We start from the raw sequence: 8,401 nt of genomic DNA, 5'->3' as shown, positions 1-8,401 counted from the left end.
TATTAAGTAATCATTTCACTTTAAAATATTTATTTTATCATGAATGAAATAATTTATAATCATATTAACATCTATCATTTATTTTAGACTACAAATTTCAAAAATTATTTTTAAAAAAAAATAATAATTATCAAGTCAAACTAATTCATACTTCCTATATCCCAATTTATGTGACACTTTTTATTTTTCGAGAGTCAAACAGTGTAAGTTGTACAAGGAATTTGCAGATGAAATCTTCAAATTTTTTAAATGAAATTTATGTATTTATAAACTACGTAAAAAATATTATAAGTCACAATAATTAATAATTCAAAATATTTAAAAGATCTATAAAAAAATTATGATTTTATAGGACGGTAGGATTGAGGAAGTACTGTTGTTTTGCCTTGAAATTGAAGACAGGGTTGATAGAGACAGGAAAGCTAATGATGTAACTGATCGTGCAAGACACAATTATCATAGTTTGGTAAAGATGGGCTTGGTGATGTACTAAAATATTTGAGTAATAATACTCTTGCTTAACAAGGATTTTCGTTTTTTTTATTTAAAGTAGTTGGCATATTAGGTGATACAATGATCAAATACATGTTGTACATTGACTTCAAAGTAAAATAAATATGTTAGTCATGTGGTTAGTACAATAGGTTATTTCTTCTTTTTTATAATAAATTTTCAAGATTTAACTATCTTCATTATGTTTTGAGTGAGGAATTAATATAATTAGATGCATAGAAAAGGAAAGAGATAAGAGAAAGTAGATTTTCTAGTTTGGGTGGTTAGGATATAACATCAGAATACAAAGGCCACCACATTGTGTGCTTGTAATTAGCACAACATGTGGATCTGTAATAGTTTAAAGCATTCACAAATTTGGTACGTTATGTCAATTTGATTTACTGTTGTGTTAACCCCTCTTATCTCCACCTGCCTATCAAACCTATCAGAAATCACGTTACATTGTTCGAGAACCTTAAATGGGGTTAACACGTGGCTACATAATCTAATTTTTCTTATTATATTATTTATGTTTTTCTAGAGTTAAGACTCTGCTATTTTCGAAAAAAAAATTAGTTTTTTTTTCTATTTTAATTTAATTAGTGTATAAATTTTTTAAATTATGAGATTCGTTTTATCTATGTAATTTAATTTTAAACTCATATTCGTTAGTTATAACCTTATTATTTTGAATGTTAGTAATATTTAGGTATATTTTGTAACTATTTTGGGCAAAAAATCAACTTATGGACCTCTTCACATTAGATTAGCACCATAAAAAGACAGGAAGATGAGTTACTACACAAATATAGTAGTATAATTTATTTTACGGAAAAGGACCAAATATTCCTGAACTTTAGGAAAATGTTTTAAAATATTTTTTCGTTGATCTTTTGATTTAAAAATATCTTTCTATTCATTTTTTTGATTTAAAATACCCTTTAATTCACATTTTTGGCTTACTTATACCATCAAAACTAACAGCCCCAACTTTAGTTTCTTCCTTTTAAAAATATTTATTATGTCATTTTCTGAATGAAATAATAACCTACCTTTACTAATTTTTTTCCATTGTTTATTTAATACCTATTCAAGACCCCAAAAATTATTTTAAAGAAAATCTAATATTTTTTGTATTTGTTGTTGCTTTTTAAAAAAAGATTTATTTTAGATAATTAGTATATTATAAAAAATATTAGTAATACCATAATTATAGAGACATATTATATTGTTCATAAATTATAAAGTGTCTATCTTCCCCTTTTTTTTAAATGATAATTTAAACATTCTACTAATAATCTCTGTGATAACTAATTTGAGAAAGTTCCATAAAAAATTGCAAGTAAAGATTAATTGAATTCAATTAAAAAAAAATAGATGCTCACAACCCGTTGAGATAAGAAAAGTAGAAAAAGAGACAAATTTATAAGGTATTATGGATAAGATAATATTATAATGATTCTGACATTAATTTGTTTATGAAATATTAATTATTCATCTCATGTTTAGAGCCTTCATTTAATTAATTAAATCTTAGTCATTTTTTTCTTTATCCTACGTGTCTTCAATCTAAGTAAGAATTTGAGGGGGGAAAAATGAAGAGAACCCAGATTCAATAAGAATAAAAAAATAATTAAAAGCTACAATAAGTACCAAAAACTAGTAGATTTAAAAAAAAATTGAGGTCTTGAAGAGATATTTTGTTTTGTCTTAGATAAATTATGAGAAAATATCTAGGTGAGATGGGATTTTTATTGATGGAAAACTATATGTACAGCGCAAGCATATCAGAATCTTACTACTTACATGAATAATAGATAACCAAATCATTTATAATAGAACATATATAATATGCTAGAACACATAAACTTATAGAAATTTAATTCAAGAATTACCTCTTGAAGAGTGAGCAGATACCTTCAAGCAAATCCAAGCGACTCCACAAGTTAAAGAGCAGTTTGCGGTCTTCTACAATAATCTCAAGTTCACATCTGAACACACTCAATACTTGGGTGGACACGTATTGAATAGAAAATCTTCGATCTTTCTAGGGTTAGAAGAATCTCTAATTGTAGAGATTTCTTCCCAGTCTAAAGAGAAGAACAAAACACAGTCTATTTTTTTCAACCAGAAAAAATACACACATATTTCTTTTTATAAGAAAAAACATGTTTGTCTCCCCTTTTCCCTTTAGAAATAGGATTCTGAGTTCTATTTAAATATGGGCACTGTAGGGACCACATAATTAATTACTGAGGCTTCCTATTATGGAAATAATTTCAAATAATTAGTTTGAATTATTCTTGCCATAATAAATTATAAATCATTCCACTAGAAATTCGTAATTGCACTCCTCAATTTATATTTCGAAATTCCCCATTAAACACTTATGTAATTCCCCATGTTAAGATTACATATACTAATCAATAAATTAAATTACTAACGAATTTAATTTAATGATTAATTTCTTTTAGAGCACTACTTAACTTATTTCATGTGTCGGATTCATAAATCCACTTGCAAGGTTTGACACGATGAAAACTTATAAGTTTCTCAAAAAGGCATATCAATCAATCTCTATAACGAGACATGGATTCCATCAACTAACTTATTATTTCACCAATATATATTATTATCATCCAATCTACCAGGCATATTGACTCATCTCAAAATCTCACCTTTTAATAAAGCAAAACGATAATTAATACATGCAGATCATAATATTTATATCAGGATTAAGAATATAAGTTCATTTAATAGTTTAGAGAATATGTTTTTGTCAGCCAGTCTAAAACAACTATCTCTACTCGGTCCAGTTCAATACATACAAAATGCACTAGCACAAGAAGTTGGAACTATACAGTTCCCATAATCAAGATAAATTACATATAATCTTGTGCTACAATCGTAGATTGTGAACAAAAAATTTATGCTTATAAGAACCGATGATTTAATCCTCTGTGTATAAGCTAAAACTCTACACATTAAATCATCTACTATATAAGTAAACAGACACCATAAACGAATATATGATCTATTAAAATAGAATAAATATTTATTCTATAATAAATATTATATCTTAACATATGGTTAATAGTATATATCCCAACAATCTCTCACTAAAACTTTTAACCATCACAATTGTTATAATGTACTATATCTAAATGCATGGTTAATAGTATATACCCTAACAATCTCCCACTTAGTTGTTTAATCTTGAAAATTGTTAGAATACTATGTCTAAACACACGATTAATAGTATATACCCTAACAATCTCCCACTTAGACTCTTAACTATGCATTTACAGCTTTCACATGCATTCCTTTATTTCTTATAGAAAGAAATTTACCAAGCTATTTTCTCATGCAATTTTGTCTAGTAATTCTTCGTTGTAACTAATCGATTTTGTAGTAGATCTTGAGGGACCTTATCATGAAACTCTACAAGAGTGTACTTCTTTTCTAGAGTTATATCATGAAAGTTCTCTCACACATACAAAACAAATCAATCTTCGTTATCATTCTCCCACTATGATTAAGCACTACTATATTATCACACTTTCATGTTATTAAGTTTTAATATTTTCTTCAAAATCTTTCGATATTGAAATATTAACAACTTTTCATGTAGTGTTCATTTCCTCAACATCACTCACACTAGTTGAGGTAGTAGTTTTCTTATGTCTAGTAACATTTTTCCCACTACTTAAATGCAATGGAACATCAATTCTAACATACTGATTAGATGTTCTTGAGCACCTGAATTTATAATTGACTTATTTGTTATTTCTTTGTTCAATTCCTGTAAAACTAGCTTACTTCTAGGAACATGATTTACTAAATGACCCTTTTCTAGAAATCAGACAGTTTTGTTAACAATTGCCTTATTTTCTTTAGGACACTATAATAAACCTTCTTTCATTCTTTAGGATATCCAATTAGCACACACATTCCGTTCTTAATTCTAATTTTCTTATTCTCCACTCAGCACATGTGCTGGACAATCCTATATCTGAACATGTCACATATTAGACTTACATCAAATCTAACTAGTTCTATAGTTGTTCAAAGTACTGATTTAAAAAAAATTGAATTCAGAATGTGATATGTAGTTATTAGAACCTATCCCAACAGAAACAAAATAACTAATAATAAGTCAATAATTAATCTTATCATCTTCATAAGAGTCTACTTATTTTCTCTTCTACACTAATATTTGATAAAGTGTCTGGTGTATACAATTGAAATGCAATTATTCTATAAGTTAAGTGACTCATGAGCTCTGCTGAGAGGTTTACGTCACTACAATCAGATTGCAGTGCCTGTATATATTTTTCATGATGTTATTTTCACGTGTCTTAAATATTTTGAGTTTATCAAGACATTTAGGCTTACAAAACATCAAAAAAAAATATTCATATCATGAGTAACCTTCTTGAAAACTCGAAATACTCAAATTCACCTCTTGCCCAAATGCTCATTTATTACACAAAGATTAATTATAACTTATCACTATATCTTTTTCCTTTTTAAGAGGAAGGGTCTCTTAGTCATTTTTCCTTCTAAACAAGACTCACATGTTGGTAGTGACTTCACTTTCAATGAACCGTTATGTCCATCCATTAACCAACCTCGAAATTCTATTCAAAATAAATGACTAAGACACTAATGTACATATAAGTTTCATTCAATTTAAAAGATGTTTTCCCTTATGAGACAGATTAATATAATTCAATTCATGAGAGATAATACTAATAAAAGACCATGTATCAATATACCACAAGAAATAAAATATTCATCAAACTCAATGATAGGAGAGTTACAAACAAATATATTAAATATGCATCTCTTACCTAGTTAGAAACTGAAAATAATTCCTTCCAACATAAGGTACATGTACAATGCATTCTTTGAATTAATATTTTATCTCTATCAAAAGAAAAACTTAAGTAGTATTAAGTGGGTGCGTAAAGTCTATTGAGAATATGAGATATAATATATTAAATAGATCATAATATTTCGAATAATTAATCCTAAATAGAAAAATTCAAAGCTCATTTATACATATATATATCCATGCATCTCGAATAGCCAATCGATGGGATTGGAGAACTACCCATGCAATACACATGTACAATGACCGATTATTCACTCCATAAACTTATACAAACCTAACTTAGATGGAGAGTCTACTGTTAGTTTAAGTCAAGCGAAAATCCTCTAGTTACATTGATCCAATCATATATTACTCATTTTAGGAGAATTAATACATATTATCAAAACTAGACAATTAAATACATAGTGACTTGTATTAATTCCATCCGATAGGGAGGAAGGTCTAAGCCGACACATAAAACTAATACTTCACTACTATTCGATCAAATATGACCAAAAATTCATATAACGATTCAAATATATATATATATATATATATATATGTTTCTTACTAGGTCGTTCTTATGAATCTACCGAATTTCAGATCAATCAGAGTTCTTATTTTCATATTTCAAAATTATAATCAATTCGGTTTAAAAGGTTATTTGGTCAAAATAGAATTTAGAATTTTTCCGTTCGAAAATTCTTATGACATATCATCATTTGTGAAACAGATACATGTATCAAGAACAAAGAACGAAATTCTAAAAGCTATTTACATTATCTGAGTGCTATTTTTCAAAAAATCACATGTTTATGTATTCACTTAATATTGAAATTCAAAACATAACTCATAGATATTCATGCACCTTGAACGATAAATTTTGATGAAAAAATAACTACTCATACAACATACATATGTGGTGTCAGATATTCAATCCAAAAAATTTAGAACAAAAGCTAACTCAGATGGAAAGTATATGTTAATTTAAGCCAAGTGAATATCATTATCCCTAGATCCATTGATTCAATCAAATATTACTCATATAGGGAGAGTCAATATAGATTATCAAAACTAGAGCTCAGATTAAATCTAGTGACTCGTATTAATTTCATCTGATATGGAGGATGGGTCTAAAACCAACACATGAAGTTAATACTTCACTAAAATTTAGTCATGAAGATCATAAAGAACAATGTTTATCACCAATATATCATAGTCGAGTAATTTTCATTAAAATTAATTTTCAAGATACAAAGAAATATCTAAAATCATTATCTAAACAACCTCAAATTTCCAAATCACTTCATAACTATGAGTATTTTTAATTTGATCGTTTCTAATGAGCCTACCGAATTTCAAATCAATCAGAGTATAAAATTAATATTTATCTCCAAAGCTATGATCAAATTCAGATTCAAATGATTTAAGAAAAAATAATCAGATCTATATCCTTATCGTATATCAATTCATGTTAAATTATAATGTGTAATCATGTATCACATTTAGCATAAATAAAACTGATATAAAGAATGATCTTAATATATTCAAATCAAATTTTAATCTAACAAATTAAACTATTTAAAATCCATCTAAACATTTTCGATGAAACCATCAAATTACAAGTCAATCAGAGATCATAAAATTCAATAATTCCTACATTCTCCACGTTACCAATCAACAATTAGAGAGATCTATGGCCAACCATTATTGCATAAAATCAGCCAATCAATTCAGAAAACACATAAAGCTATGGATTTCAGCATTGCTTTTATTATAGCTTTTCCAACGTGGACAATTTATGAATTGCGTGTATGAACTAACATATACATATGTTGTCTAGGTTATTTATTAGAGATGCAAGCATGACTCTTGATGTCAATTGTTGGAAAATATTATGCACAACAGAAGCATATCAGAATCTTACTACTTACATGAATAATAGATAACCAAATCGTTTATGCTAGAACACATATAATATGCTAGAAAACATAAATTTACTGAAATTTATTTCAAGAATTACCTCTTGAAGCGTGAGAAGATACCTTCAAGCAAATCCAAGGGACTCCACAAGTAAGACAACAGTTTGCGGTTTTCTACAGTGATCGCAAGTTCACATCCGAACACTCTCAATACTTGGGTGGACAACTATCGAATAGAAAACATTCGATCTTTCTAGGGTTAGAAGAATCCCTAATTATAGAGATTTCATCCCAGTCCAAAGAGGAGAACAAAACACAATCTATTTTTTTTCAACTAGAAAAAATACACGCCTGTTTTCTTTTTATAAGAAAAAACACGCTTGTCTCCCCTTTTCCTTTTAGAAATAAGATTTTAAGCTCTAGTTAAATATGGGCACTGTAGGGACCACAAAATTAATTGTTGAGGCTTCCTATTATGGAAATAATTCCAAATAATTAATTTGAATTATTTTTACCATAATAAATTACAAATCATTCCACTAGAAATTCGTGATTGCACTCCTCTATTTATATTTCGAAATTCCTCATTAAACACTTATGTAATTCCCCATGTTAAGATTACAGATACTAATCAATAAATTAAATTATTGACGAATTTAATTTTATGATTAATTTCCTTTAGAGCACTACTTAACTTATTTCATGTGTTGGATTAATAAATCCACTTGCAAGGTTTGACACGATGAAAACTTATAAGTTTCTCAAAAAGGCATATCAATCAATCTCTATAATGAGACATGGATTCCATCAACTAACTTATCATTTCACCAATATATATTATTATCATCCAATCTACCAAGCATATTGACCCATCTCAGAATCTCACCTTTAAATAAATCAAAACGATAATTAATATATACAGATCATAATAGTTATATTAGGATTAAAAATATAAGTACATTTAATAGTTTAGAGAATATGTTTTTATCAGCCAGTCTAAAACAACTATCTCTACTCGATCCCGTTCAATACATACAAAATGCATTAGCACAAGAAGTTGGAACTATACCATTCTCATAATCAAGATAAAATACATATAGTCTTGTGC

Source organism: Solanum verrucosum, unplaced genomic scaffold (assembly GCF_900185275.1).
Source record: "Solanum verrucosum unplaced genomic scaffold, falcon-dt-bn FXZP01000062.1, whole genome shotgun sequence".
In the NCBI taxonomy this organism is placed as follows: domain Eukaryota; kingdom Viridiplantae; phylum Streptophyta; class Magnoliopsida; order Solanales; family Solanaceae; genus Solanum; species Solanum verrucosum.
The sequence above is the reverse complement of the archived record's forward strand: the minus strand, read 5'-3'. Positions refer to the sequence as shown.